Below are 15,772 nucleotides of genomic sequence, written 5' to 3' on the forward strand. Positions count from 1 at the left end.
TCTGAGGGTCGCTTCTATTGCTCAGCTAGCCATGTGGCTAGACTACCTGCACTCCCACAAGAGCCCCTGAGCTCAGCACCCATGGTCTGCTATGGAGACCAGACAGAGCCCTGGGTGCCAAAGGAATGGCCGTGGGTCATCCTTACTGCCTGAACCTGCATCCCTACTTCATAACCTCAGGCCCATCAAATTTCACCAGGGACCTTCTCAGTCTGCAGACCAGCATCTTTTGAGGTGCATTCAAAAACAACAACAAAAACCCCACAAAACAAAACACTTTCATTAAGGAAGATGTCAAATTTTGTTGGCAGTTTTCATACTAAGCTTTTTCAGAACAGCAGTCAGAACTTAAAATGACCTTCCATGCAGCCATCAATTATCAACTCAGGGCCTCTTGTCTTCAGTGTCCTTCATCTCATCTTATTCTGAAGCTACCCAAGGGGCTTTTTGTCACAATACATGAGTGCCATACTCACTCCAGAGTGAAGCCCTCCAAAAAGGTGTGCCTGTGCCAGGTTCTCTGGAAGGTTTGGAACAGCAGCCAAGGCTGAAGGCTGGGGACACGTCAAGACCTCAGGGGAGTGGAAGGGATGGGCCAGGACCCACTTGGTGTCACCAGTACTTTTCCTCAAGACAGGCAGAGAAACTGCTGCCAAGGAAGAGGATCCTCTTGGTGCCGCTCCTTTCCCTCTTCCCCATGGAGTCCTGGAAGGGAGACACTGACATCTTCCTTTCTCCTGGATGGGGTGCCACCCTTAGCAATCCCTCACTTCAGGGAGGGAAAAGACCTGCTGGATGAGCCAGGCCACCTGGGCCAGTGATCGGTGTGACCATGAGGCTAACATTCCCCAGGGCTGAGCCAGTGGGTTCCTCTCAAACAGGAGCCTGGAGCTGGTGCAGCCAGCAGACAGAGGGTGCTTTGTTCACCCCTAGAATCAACACTTCCCCTGGATGTTTACTCCCAGGCTCGAGTGTAATATGGGTGTAAGTTACTCTTTAACAGGCAACTGGATCCAGGCCATGGAGCTCTCCTGGACTAATTTCCTGGAGGGAAGGCATTACCATGCTGGCCTAAGTAATGATTAGCTAACTCTTCAGTGGCCCAGAAATGGCTGGGGCTGGCTGTCACTAGTCCCCTGAGAACCAAGCATGCTGGCCACTCCAGTCAGCCTTCCTCAGGAGCTGGAGAGAGGCTGATGAAGAAGAGGCCCAGTGAAGGGTGGGTGAGGCACTTGTCCATCACTCCTCCCTTCCCCACTGGCCACTTTGGGGGAGACCAGTCAAGGAGAATTCCTGGTGGGGAGGAGCTGACAATGTTATGACACCCAGCCCAAGGCCCCTACATCACAGCCAGTGTTACACAAACCTAGACCTCAAGGTCAGGGTCAATGGCTGACAACATGACCTGCCAAGTTTCAGAAATAAACAAATCTGCATGGAGACTAGGGTGGGGCTCAGGGGCAGAGCCCTTGCCCAGCGTGCGGCAGGACTTGGGTTCCTTCCCCAGCACTGCAGGAATAAATTAATATAGACAAATAATACTGTAAAAGTTGGGAGCTTTGCCAGTCAAATTTTAAAAATATACATGGGAGCTGGAGAGATGGCTCAGCAGTTAAGGCGCTTGGGTGCTAAGCCTAAGGACCCAAGTTTGATTCCCCAGGACCCACGTAAAGCCAGATGTAAAAGGTGGCGCATGTGTCTGGAGTTTGTTCATTGTAGTAGCTAGAAACCCTGGCATGCCCATATTCTCTCTCTCTTTCTCTCCCTGTCTCATGTTCTTTCTCTCAAGTAAGTAAATAAATAAATATTTTAAAAAATCTAGATGGAAACTGGTATGGTGGCTAATGTGTGTGATTCCAGCACTTGGAAGGCTGAAGTAGGAGGATGGCTGTGAGTGCATTGCAAGCCTGAGTCTCACAGAAGGAATTCCAGGCCAACCCAAGATAGAGTGAGACCATGCCTCAAAATAACAACCACAAATAAACATAAAATAAAAACCTAGATGGGACGGCCAGGCGTGGTGGTGCATGCCTTTAATCCCAGCACTTGAGAGACAGACGTAGGAGGACTGCCAAGTTAAAGGTCACCCTGAGACTACATAGTGAATTCCAGGTCAGCCTGGGCTAGAGCAAGTCGTTATCTTGAAAAACCAAAACATAAAAAAATAAAACCCCTAGATGGAGGATGTCAATAGTAAACAGAGTTGGAGGAAAAAGAAGCTGTCTCCCTCCCTACCAGCTGCTCTAATTAGGTCAGAGGAGGAACTCTGGCCCCAGGGCAGCTTGTCCACAGCTGGCTAGAGACCTATAGCTTGGCACAAAAAGATAAGCAGGGCCAATTGTATGTCCCTATCCAGGCATTTGCACCAGAAAGAGAAGAGAGGACATCCTTGCAGAAGGGCAATGATGCCACTCCATAGGCATGCACAAGAGAGGAGCAGGGGACAGGCATGAGGAAGTGGTGGTGTGACAAGGAACATGCCAGAAGGCCCCAAGGTGACAAAAAGCCACCCTCTCCTTGACCTTGACATGTGCTTGGGGCCCCTAGCTTCCTCTGGCCCTCTGGTCCTGTCAGTGGGTCTGGGCTTCTTGAACCCTCTACTAAGACCAAATGTGGGTCCTGGTGTCTGCTCTTTCCAGGCCTCTGGCTGACTTTGTTGCCAGGTGGGGAAATGAAGAGGGCCAGGACTGGGGTCAAGTCCATGCACAAGTGTGAGGGCATCCTATGTGGTGAGTCTAGGATCCATCCATTATCTATCTCTGGTTAAATTAAGTAAACCGGGGCTGGAGAGATGGCGTAGCGGTTAAGCGCTTGCCTGTGAAGCCTAAGGACCCCGGTTCGAGGCTCGGTTCCCCAGGTCCCACGTTAGCCAGATGCACAAGGGGGCGCACGCGTCTGGAGTTCGTTTGCAGAGGCTGGAAGCCCTGGCGCGCCCATTCTCTCTCTCTTCCTCTATCTGTCTTTCTCTCTGTGTCTGTCGCTCTCAAATAAATACATAAAAAATTTAAAAAAAATTATTAATAAAAAAAAAATTAAGTAAACCGGTATTGGGTCAACTGCTGAGTATGCTGGGATACTATGTACAGTTGACTGGATGAACAGTGAACGGACCTGAGCCTGGCTCCTAAAGAGATTGGCAACCTGCCTAAGGGGCCAAGTTAATGCAGAGATAGCTGTAGTGGGCAGGGGTGCTCAAAGGGTGTTCTGACCAGCTACATCTTTACTGGTATATATATATGTGTGTGTGTGTGTGTGTGTGTGTGTGTGTGTGTGTGTGTGTGAGACAGTACTCCTGACTATCTATGAGGGTTGGTTCTAGGCCCCTTACGGATACCCAAATCCCCAGAGTACACAGGAGGGGGGGCTGGGGAAGGCAGAGCAGTTGTCCAGGTGAGCAGCCCTGGATCTGCAGCTGTTTTCTTCAGGAGGCCTGGATGCTAGGAGGCTTTTTAAAGCACCTTGGATTAGAGAAGGCTTCCTGGCCAACATCTGCTCCATTAATCAGGTCTTGAACTTAGGTGCATACATTTGAATCTTCTTGGAGGTTCTGCAGAGCACAGGCTCTGTGTCCTCCCCAGGACCTGATGCAGCAGGTTTGCACTACTGATAGGTTCCCGGGTCCCCAGAACTTCACCTGAGAGCTGCTGTTGAGGGGCTGCAGGCCAGCGCAGATGGGGTTTGACTTGCAAGCATTCTCTGAAGCGAGTGTTCAGAAGAAACCCTCTCCACCGCCCAGTTCTCTGGTGCTTGGGTTAGAGGAGCAGCAGCTGGTATGGAGGCTAAGCCCCCGCATTCCCGCGGGAAGGCAGAGTGGGGAGCTGTCTGCAGTGTGACTTGTTGAGGCTATCCAGAGTGCCTGGGAGCCCATCCCAGTGTGACAAGTGGCTGACCCAGGCTCTGAGGCAGCAGTACCTCTGCAAATGGGTGAGTTTGGGAACTACCCTGACTCCCTGGGTGGGTGCATGGAAGGCTACTGGTGCAAGTTTCAGCAGAGAAGCCACTTGGTTTCAAGACTAGAATGGGGACAAAGCACAAGCTCCCTCTCTGTACCCTTTTCAATAGAGAGAAAGCTTGCATTACTATAGCAGAGCGTCTTCATTGCAGCCCCGAGAACCTGAGCCTGTCAGGACAGGCAGCACCTCTGTGTGGCTCCTCACTGTCCCACAGCAGTCCCTTTGTGGGGCAGGAAAGGGTGGGCCTCCTGCCAGTCTCCTGGATACTTGAGGACATGGGTAGGTTCATCAAGATGTTCCCAAGTCTCACTTTGTGACTATCAGGTCACCCAAAGACAGATAGTAGGAAGGGAAGAGGAGGGTACAGATGAAACCTGTGTGTAGACTGTGTGCTCCCCACTCCACTCTGTTTCTGGCTATGCTCATTCAGGTGTCTAGAGTCCCAGGGTAGGCTATCAGAAGGCAAACTCAGTCTGGGGAGATGACTTGGCAGTTAAAAGCACTTGTTTACAAAGCCTGCAGCCCCAGGTTCAGTTCCCCAGTCTCCATGTAAAACCAAGTGCACAAAGTGGCATATGCATCTGGAGTTCATTGGCAGACGTGTGGGGATGAACTATAAGAAGAAACCAAAGCTGGAGAGATGGCTCAGCGGTTAAGACACTTGCCTGCAGAGCCTAACGACCCGGGTTTGTTCCCCAGTCCCCATGTAAAGCCAGATGCACAAAGTGGCACATACATCTGGAGTTCATTGGCAGTGGCTGGATGTCCTGGCATGCTCATTTTCTCTGTCCTTGCAAATAAAATATTTTTTAAAAGAACAAATTGTGGGAATGAACTATGAGAAAGAATTGTGGGAATACTTTTTATGGACCTTACAAATAGTTTTTGTAATATTATTGCTCTGAGATGCTAAATTCCTTACTTGTAATTTGCCCTAAAGTTAATCTTGCATCTGTGTAATCTATCCACTTAAAGCAATGTGACTCTGTTTCTTCCACCTTGGGGTTCCTTAGTCCTGAACAGCACAGATGACCAATATTGATAAGCAATGTTTAGAGAAGCTGACTGATCTTAAGCTTGCTCTTTTCCTCAGTGGCCTGGTTGGACTCTCTACTCAGAACAAACATATATGCATAAGAAGTTCTGATCACAGTGTGAAGACAAAGAGGTCAGTAACTATGGGCCCACAGATCTGTTGAAGGCAACAGGTAGGTTCAATGCGGTCACATTTTTTTTTTTTTTTTTTGGTTTTTCAAGGTAGGGTCTCATTCTAGCCCAGGCTGACCTGGAATTCACTATGGAGTCTCAGGGTGGCCTTGAACTCACAGCGATCCTCCTACCTCTGCCTCCCAAGTGCTGGGATTAAAGGCGTGCGCTACCACGCCCGGCGCGGTCACATTTTTGTTTTGTTTTGTTTTGTTAGCTCAGGTGATTACATTTTTGATCAGAATATATGTGTGTCCTGGATTAGCAGATCCAGCAAGTCATACTCCTAAATCCCTTCCTTTGACAATGCATATCCAAAGTCAAAAGTTCCTTACCCTTTGCTCATGCGTACCTGTTCAAGGATTGTCATTGTTCAATAAAGTGCTAATGAGGCCTGCCTGCAGAGGAAGCCATCAACCCAGGAACATCAGAGCAGCAGTGACAGCAGATGCCGTCTAATGCCTTAAACTAAACTTCTCTTCAGTTTCCTTTCTCCTCAGGCTGCTGCGGGAGGCAGCTAGCCCATGTCTGGGCTGGGTGTACCAGGCATTAGCTCTCCCACCTCAGGCTCTGCCCCTAGAAGCAGTTTGCCCACTTCTGGATAAGAAAGTTCCAGAGGTCAGTCTTCCCTCTGTTCAGGGCTGTGCCCCTCAAATGGGGCATTGTGGCAAGAAACTCTGGCACGTCCATAAACTCTCCTTTTCCCTCTACCACTTTCTTTCTTTCCTTCCTTCCTTCTTTCTTTTCAAAAAAAAATTTTTTAAAATTTTTATTTATTTATTTGACAGTGACAGAGAAAGAGACAGAGAGAGAGAGAGAGAGAGAGGAGAATGGGCGCGCCAGGGCTTCTAGCCACTGCAAACGAACTCCAGACGCGTGCGCCCTCTTGTGCATCTGGCTAACGTGGGTCCTGGAGAATCAAGCCTCGAACCGGGGTCCTTAGGCTTCACAGGCAAGTGCTTAACCACTAAGCCATCTCTCCAGCCCCCCCCAAAAATTTTTTATTAACAACTTCCATGACTGTAAACAATATCCCATGATAATGCCCTCCCTCCCCGACTTTCCCCTTTGAAACTACATTCTCCATATATCCCCTCCTCCTCTCAATCAGTCTCTCTTTTATTTTGATGTCATCATCTTTTCCTCCTATTATGATGGTCTTGTGTAGGTAGTGTCAGGCACTGTGAGGTCATGGATATCCAGGCCACTTTGTGTCTGGAGGATCACAATGTAAGGAGTCCTACCCTTCTTTTGGCTCTTACATTCTTTCTGCCACCTCTTCCGCAATGGACCCTGAGCCTTGGAAGGTGTGATAGAGATATTGCAGTGCTGAGCACTCTGGTCACTTCTTCCCAGCACCATGATACCTTCTGAGTCATCCCAAGGTCACTGCCCTCTGAAAAGAGAAGATTCTCAAGCAAAAGTGAGAGTAGTATTAATATAAGGGTATGAACATTAAGAGTAGTGCTTACTAGGCAGTTTGATGAGCATAGTATATACATTTAGCCAGACAGCAGCAGACATTACACCCCTAGGGCTCATGACTACCCCTTTTTTAGGTTTTCAGTATCAGGGATGTATTCCCTCCCATGGAGCGGGCCTCCAGTCCAATTAGAGGGCAGTTGGTTTCCACCATGACAGACGTGCCACTATTGCACTGGTTGGCTCATTTGGCTTGGCTGGCCAAATGTAAGGCTTGCAGTGTGCACTGTTGAGTATCTTCACTGATGATTTCTCTCTCACACTTCCTTCTTTCTTTTCTCCTCCCCCTTTCTTCTTCTCCCCTTATGAATAAATTTTAAACAGAGGGCAACTACCAGATAAGGGTTCATGTGAGATGCCGTGTTGGGACAAGAGGAGGGGAGCTGGCTTCTAAATGCTAGTGGGGGCAGTAGGAGCCAATCTGGGGCAGGAGGGGGGACTTCTCGCTAAAGTCTCACTGCGGAAGTGGTGGTCTGTCCTAGTCTGGTCTGGACAGCCAGTGGTGACAAGGTACTCTTGAGGGACATATGCCTCCTCCCCAATACCTTGGCTCTGCTCTGAGGAGACCAGCACAGTCAGCAGAGTGCTTAGAAATTGAGAGTGACCCCAGGGAGCTAGGATCAGGATAGTCCACTCCACCTGAGTCCTTCTTATTTCTCCAAGCTGGACAGGGAACCATTCTTGAAAACTTTCAGCCAGGGAAGATGTGTAATGAATTTTGTGTCACCAGACAGGTGGGTGGCTGAGAGCTGGAGTCCTGTATTCTGTCCTGGCTCCAGGCTCAGGAAGAGTTGGAACTCCCAGCCTTGGGACACCAGCATGCTAGTGTGCATCAGGAATGACTGGCTTCAAGTGACATTCATCTGTAATACTCTGGGTAGAACCTACTTTTGCCTCCTGCAGGAGAGCACCTGGCAGCTGGTGTACATTTCCATGGTTTGTCCCACAGGGGGCTCCACTCCTGAAGCCTGCCTCCTTCCTGGCCCAGTGCAGGGTCATGGGAGTTGAATTTAGGACCCCAAGCTTTGCATACGTGACTATTACAGAAGTCTGCCTTACTCACTGAAGAGAAAGTTGTATAAAACTGAGGGGAGGAATCATATATATATATATATATATATATATATATATATATATATATATATATATATATATATTTGAGAGAGAAAGAGGTAGAGAGTGAGAGATAGAGAGAGAATGGGCATGCTAGGGCCTCCAGCCACTGTAATCGAACTCCAGATGCATGTGCTCCCTTGTGCATCTGGCTTATGTGGGTCCTGGAGAATCAAACCAGGATCCTAGGGTTCACAGGCAAATGCCTTAACCTCTAAACCCTATTTTTAAAATTTAATTTATTTATGAGAGAAATAGAAGAGAGAGACGGAGAGACAAGATGGAAGTGCCAGGGCCCCAGCCACTACAAACGAACTCCAGATGCATGTGCCACAATGTGCATCTGGCTCACGTGGGTTCTGGGGAGTTGAACTTGGGTCCTTGAGCTTCACAGGCAAATGCCTTAGCCACTAAGACATCTCTCCAGCCCAGAAATTATTTTTAAAATAAGGCATATTGAAGAGCTGGAGAGATGGCTCAGCAGTTAAGGCACTTGCTTGCCAAGCCCAACACCAGAGTTTAAGTCCCAGTACTCACATAAAGCTTGATGTACAGAGTGGCACATCCATCTGGAGTTTGCCCATTTTTCTCTCTACTTACAAATAAATAAAAAATTTAAAAACAAGGCATATGATGATTCATTTAGTCCTTATGAGGAACGTTGATGCTTTTAAGTTCCTAGACTCCCCTAGGGAGATCCCTACACGGGAATGGTATACAATCACCACCTCACTTCTTTACTTGAGCATGTTCTCTGCTCAATGCCTGAGAATACTTTAGAACTTCACATTACTTACATTTAGGACCAACTTAATATTACTCCTGTATTCTCCCCACCCAGATCACACTAAATTTCTCTATTCAGAAATCATTTGCTCAAATAAATGTAATCTCCCACCCAGAAATTATTATTGGTTTTAATTAATTTTTGTTTGTTCTGAGACAGGGTTTTACTATCCAGCCTTGGCTGGCCTGGAACTTGGCTATGTAGACCTTGAACTTGGAGCAATCCTCCTACTTCTGCCTCCAGAGTGCTGGGTTTTCTCTTTCTTTCTTTAATATTTATTTGTGAGCAGAGAGGTTAGTGTGGGTACACCAGGGCCTCCTGCCACCACAAATAACTTCCAGATGCATGCGCCACTTCATGCATCTGGCTTTATGTGAGTACTGGGAAATCCAACCCAGGCAGCAGGCGTTGTAAGCAAGTACCTTTAGCTGCTGCAATGTCTCTCCAGCCCCCCTTTTATTTATTTATTTGTGGGTTTTTTTTTTTTTTTTTTTGAGGCAGGGTCTTACTCTAGTCCAGGCTCATCTGGAACTCATTCAGTAGCCCCAGCCTGGTTTGTAATTCACTGTGATCCTCCTATCTCAGCCTCTGAAGTGCTGGGATTGTAGGTGTGCACCACCATACCTATTTTTATATCAGTATAAGCAAGCCTCAGAATCCTTGGGGAATGTTATCTCCTGATTTGAAAGAAATTGTGTATAATTGGTCTTATTTTATTCTTAAATGTTTGGTAGAATTCACCAGTGAAGCCATTTGGTCCTCAAGTTTTCTTTGTGGTAAAGCTTGGTAATGAAGTGTTGAAAGCTTATGTGTTGAAGGCCTGCGCCCTAGCTGGCAGTGCTATTGAGAGGTGATTGGATCATGATGATGCTAATGCAGTCAGTGGATGAATCCCTTGATCAGCTCATGGCTGAAGAGTGTTAGGAGGCAGTAGTTCACAGCGGGTGTGTCTCTGAAGCAGACAACTTGCATCTGCAGCTTCTACTTCCTGGTATTCTTAAAAAACAGCTTTGGTATTCATTGATCTTTCTCCATTGTGTTTATGTCTTGCACTTCATTGGAGTATTTCTTTTTTTGGTTTTTTGAAATAGGGTCTCTGTGGTGGTTTGATTCAGGTGTCCCCCATAAAGTTAGGTGTTCTGAATGCTAGGTTCCCAGCTGATGGAGATTCGGGAATTAATGCCTCCTGGAGGGAGTGTATTGTTGGGGGCGGGCTTATGGGTGTTATAGCCAGTTTCCCCTTGCCAGTGCGTGGCACATTCTCCTGTTGCTATTGTCCACCTTATGTTGGCCAGGGGGTGATGTCCACCCTCTGCTTCATGCCATTATTTTCCCCTGCCATCAAGGAGCTTCCCCTCGAGCCTGGAAGCCAAAATCAACCTCTTTTTTCCCCAAGCTGCTCTTGGTTGGGTGATTAATACCAGCAATGTGAACCTGACTGCAACAGTAAAGTGGTACTGAGGAGCGGGGTTGCTGCTAGACACCTGGCTGTGTGGCTTTGGCCTCTTGGAGCTGATTTTCAAAAGGAATGTGGAAGGATTTGAAACCTTGTCTTAAGACACTCCTTGTAGTGTTGTAAGTACAGCTTGATGGACTATTCTGGTGAGAGTTGAAAGAACTGAATGTAGTAAGAACAATGGACTGTGAGGTTTGGTTTATGAGGGTGAGAAAGAGCTTTGCTTGGACCAGGCTAGCAGTTTGTGTGAGAAGCTTGCTCTTATGCCCATGTCCTGAGAAGTTGTGCAGGGTTGCTTGGCATAGAAATGAACTGGTATGAGCAGAGGGATATGGCATAGGAAAAATAAAATCTTTAGGTGAATTGCTGCCATTCAGCTGCAATTAAGAGATTACAACCTTTGAGATTGTGCCAGCTGACCTGGACTGGGGCAACAGGAAGAATGCACTCTTTTGAAGGGGCCTGAGTGCTTAAGGAGTGTCCTATTCTTCAAAGTGTTTTATTCCCCACTGGATTTACAAATTGGCACCCTACCTGGTATTGTGGAGTATAAGAAATGCGGGAAAGAGAAGGTCATTGAGTTTGCAACACAGTCCTGTGTTTTGGAGACGTCCAAGGGCAGTGTGAAGCAGGTTTGCTGGATGCCTGCATGGAGACCCCATAGGGCCATGAGGATGAGCTGTGGGTTGCAGTGGAGACCCAGTGGAGATGCCACAACCAAGATGGCTACTGAAGAAAACTGCTGGCCAGAAGAAGTTTCCAAGGACTGTGAGTAGCCTAGCTGGAGGGGCAGAATTGGAGTTCCAGAGACTTATTGCTGGTTAGTATTGGACTTGGAGATTTGTCACTGGCTAGAGTTGTTGGACTTGGTGTTACAGAGTTTGATGTTTGTCCTGTTTGAATCTTGTATTAGTTGAATGTTTCTTTGCTATGCCTAATGCCATCTTCTGCAGTGTGAATATTATTTCTGCATCATTATGGTTTTTTTGGGGGGGGATTTTTTTGGTATTATGGCTCAGTTAGAAGATCTTGGACTATGAGTGTGTATGCACATCATTGGAATTGATAAAAACTATGGGGACTTTTAAAGTTGGATGAATTCATTATATTTTACATCATGGATGGTTATCAGTTTATGGGGTCAGGGGCAGAATGTGGTGGTTTATTCAGGTCTCCTCCATAAACTTAGGTGTTCTGAATGCCAAGTTCCAAGCTGATGGAAATTTGGGAATTAATACTTCCTGTGGGGAGTCTATTGTTGGGGGCAAGCTTAAGAGTGTTATAGCCAGTTTCCCCTTGCCAGTGTTTGGCACACTCTCCTGTTGCTTTTATCTACCTTATGTTGGCTGGGGATGATGTCCCCTCTGCCATCATTTTTCTCTGCCATCATAGAACTTCCCCTCAAGTCTGTAAGCCAAAATAAATCCCTTTTTCCCCACAAGCTGCTCTTGGTTGGGTGATTTCTGCCAGCAAGTGAACCTGACTACAACAAGGAGCTTGCTGGCAAAGCCAAAGGACCAAGGAATGATTCCCCAGTAGTACTGAAGTAAAGCTGATGCACAAAGTGGTGGATGTATCTGGAATTTGCAGTGGCTAAGTGCCATGGTGTGCCCATTCTCTCTCTCTGCCTCTTTCACAATTAATAAAAAATAAATACAAATTTTTAAATATATTTTTTTGGGTGGCTTAGTGGTTAAGGTGCTTGCCTATGAAGCCTAAAGACCCAGGTTCAATTCCCTAGTGCCCACATAAGCCAGATGCATATGGTGGCACCTGAGTCTGGAGTTTGTTTGCAGTGGCTGATAGCCATGGTATGCCCATTATCTGCCTCTCCCTCTCTCAAACAAATAATAAAATATTTAAAGAAAAGGTTTTGCTCCTAGAGTTCTATGAAGCCCACAGTGGCCTAGGACTTGAGATCCTCCTGCCTTAGTCTCTCCCCCATAGGCCTCCTTCGTTAACTCAGGCCTGCACCGAAGAGGGAAGCCCATAGTGACATGAGACTCGAGATCCTCCTGCCTCAGTCTCGCCCCTGTAGGCCTCCTTCATTAACTTGGGCCTCCACTGAATAGGGAAGCAGGTATGAAGGCTAATTTCTGCCATTTTGTCACCGAGAGCCACATGGTTACATTTGAAATCCACTCAAGTTCCGAGTTTTCTAACCTGTGTATGCAAATTATACTTAATGATGGGTTTCATTATTACATTTTTCTGACTGGGCTTTTTGTTGTTATTATTTTGAGATAGGCTGATGTATCCACTGCCTCCTCCAGAATGAGTGCTGGAATTGCAGGTGTGAATGGCCACAACTGGCAGTTCACAGCTGCAGAGGTGCTTCTCAAATCCGTGTCTTACTGACAAAGGCTTTGGTTGATAAAGGCTTGGCTTTGCCTTTGTTCTTAAGTTTTAAAAGCTTTTCAGAAGGAAGTTTAAACAAGTGTCAAGGTAGAGACTCATGGTACACCTTCATACTTCATGTGTTAGTTTCAATATATGTCCCCTATGGCCCCATAGACTCAGGCTTGAATTTCGAGTCTCCAGTGGGCGGAGCTCTACTGGAGAAGAGGTGTCACTGAGGGCTGATCCCAGAGATTTCAGCCCTACTACCTGTGTTCAGAGTTTTTATTTATTTTTTATTTTTAGAGAGACAGAGATACTTGACATGCCAGGGCTTCAGCCCCTGCAATCTAGACACTTGTGCCACCTAGTGAGCATGTGTGACTTTGCGCTTGCCTCACATTTATGCATCTGGCTTACATGGGATCTGGAGAGTCAATCAGGGGTCCTTAGGCTTTGCAGGCAAGTGCCTTAACTGCTGACTCCTCTCTCTAACACCAGAGTTTTTTCCTAATATTTAATTAATTTATTCATGGGAGACAGATAGGCAGAGAGATGGAGAGAGAAGGGGCACACCAGGGCCTCCAGCCACATGCCACTTTGTGCCTCTGGCTTTATGTGGCTACTGGGGAATTGATCCTGAGTCCTTAGACTTTGCAGGCAAGTGTCTCAACCACTGAGCCATCTCTCCAGTCCATGTTCAAGAGTTTTGAGCTCTGGCAGTTTGTGCTTACTGGTATTGGTGTTTGCTTGGTGCAGTTGTTTCTCTGTTTGTATCTATGAGAAAGAACCAGGTACTTCTGCCATTGATAGAATTTCCCCTGGATTTTGTAAACCTGAAATAATCCTCTTCCTCCCATAAACTGGTTCTGGTTGGAGGCTCGTCCCAGCAACAAGAAGCTGACTGCAACAATTCAGTTCTCCAATTTCTCATTTTATGTATCACCCCAATGTATTATATTATCTGTAATGCTATGATAAAATTTAGGACCTTGCACATGCCAGGCAAGAACTCTATCACTGAGCAATAATCCCAGGCCCCAGTCTTTTTTAGTTGGCTAGTGTTGGTGATGTATTTGAAGTATGTATGTATCGACGGTTGACTTTCCATCTCTGTGACTGAAGACAATTTCTTCATGACCACAGACCACTGTTAGCAGTTCTGTGCATCACTCAACTCCCAATCCATGTCAGATTTTCCTGACTACACCAGAATGCCTGGTGTTTCTGAAGAAGGACCTCAGCCAGGTCTGTGCAGCCAAGCTGACTGCTGAGGAGATGCTGTGCTTCACATGCAGCTGACATGCCAAAGTTCTGACACTTGTGTTGCCCTAGCAACTGGCTGCCACAGCACACATGTCCAGTGCTGTGACACAGCACTGCCATGACCAAGTCACACATCTGTTTTCTAAACATCAGGCATGAAGGGATTGTGTGTTAATTGTCCTTATAGTCCTGGTAGCAACCATGGCTCAGTGTTGATGAGGAAACTCCCTGAAGTCAGACCAAATCCTGATTCTGAACCTTAGGCTAGCTTTGAACTCACAGTGATCCTACTACTTTATACTTCAGCCTCCTGCATGTGACTAGAGTTTGAAGTCTGGCTCTATAGCTAACTAGCTGATTTGCTGTGTGGTTATCTTCTAATGCAGGCTAGTGACCCTGGGTCTCTAGGGCCTTGAACTCGGGACCTGGTAGTTTGGGAGGGCATCAGGAAACACACCTTTCAAGGTCTCCAACTAAGGGGCATGTATGCTGGGATACCCTGTGGCAAGTTGAAACAAAGTGTTTCCTCTAGAAACTCACTTGATACTTCATCTAAGCTATGTATCAGTTGGGCACTGTGGTGCCTGTTAGGAATCCCAGCACTTGGGAGGCCAAGGGAAAGGCTAGTGTTCAAGGCCAGCCTAGGTTTCATAGTAGATCATCTCCAAAAACTGCACCTGGGGGCTGGAGAGATGGCTCAACAGTTAAATCACTTGTCTGGAAAGCCTAACAATCTCGTTTGGATACCCCAGTACTCACAGAAAGCCAGATGTACAAAGTGGCACATATGTCTGGAGTTTGTCTGCAGTGGCTAGGTGCTGTGATGCACCCATTCTTTCTCTCTGCTTGAAAACAATTTTTTAAAAAGGTTACAAAAAAAAAAAAAAAAAAAAAAAAAAAAAACTACATCTGGGCTGGGGAGATGCTTTCTTACAAAGCCTGTAGGCCCTGGTTCATTTTCCCAGTACCCATGTAAAGCCAGTTCAAAGTGGTGCATGAATCTGGAACTTTAAAAATATTTTTTATTTATTTGAGAGTGAGCCAGGTGTGCTGGTACAGAATTTTAATCCCACCAGAGGTAGGAAGATTGTTGTGTTTGAGGCTACCCTGGGACTACAGGGTGAGTTCCAGGTCAGCCTAGACTACAGTGAGATCCTACCTTGAAAAAACCAGAGATACTGCACTCGGGAGGCAGAGGTAGGAGAATTTCCATGAGTTCAAGGCCACCCTGAGACTATATAGTGAAGTCCAGGTCAGCCTGGACTTCAGTGAGACACTACCTTGAAAAAACAAAACAAAACAAAATAATAGTAATTAAAAACAAAACAAAACAAAACAGAGAGCTGGAGAGTTGGTTTAGCAAGTAAGGTGCTTGCTGGCAAAGCCAAAGGACCCAGGTTTGACTTCCCAGTACCCACATAAAGCAAATGCACAAGGTGGCACATGCATCTGGAGTTCTCTTGCAGTGGCTAGAAGCCCTGGCGTGCCCATTCTTTCTCTCTAATATTAAAAAAAGAGAAAGAAAATAGATGTTTGAGGCCAGCCTGGCCTACATAACGTAACTGTCTTAAAAAACAATAGAAACCTACTCCTGTTGTCACCTGGGACCCATTTCTTCCTTCCCCTATTCCTTTAGTTACTCTGCAGTACATTTTGGAAAGCTTTGGAGCATGTGTGCACCTTTGGAATTCCTTCCTGAGGTTGGCTCTTTTCTCCTCTGTGGGAGGTGGAAGTCTATAGCTTTATGTACACACATTTCCTCCATGGATCCTTCTTTGAGTGAGGATGCATTTTTCTCTGCCTCCCCAGGGCCCAGTACAGTTCCAGGGTTACAGTCAACTATGGCCCTAGCCCACAGTGCAGTGATCAAGTGAACATGTTTTGGCTCCACCTACAGGCAACTTTGAGTACAAGATTTGTGGTTTAAAGTCCTGGGGACTCAGAATGTGTTTTCTTTATACAGACAGCCTGACCTGGACTGCAAATTAAAAAAAATGTTGGGTGTGGTAGTGCAGGTCTTTAATCCCAGCACTCAGGAGGCAGAGGTAGGAGGATTGCTGTGAGTTCAAGGCCATCCTGAGATTACCTAGTGAATTCCAGGTCAGCCTGGGCTGAAGTAAGACCCTACCTCAAAATACAAAACAAAACAAAACAAAAAAGACATTATATACA

Source organism: Jaculus jaculus, chromosome 7 (assembly GCF_020740685.1).
Source record: "Jaculus jaculus isolate mJacJac1 chromosome 7, mJacJac1.mat.Y.cur, whole genome shotgun sequence".
NCBI classification, from domain to species: Eukaryota; Metazoa; Chordata; class Mammalia; order Rodentia; family Dipodidae; genus Jaculus; species Jaculus jaculus.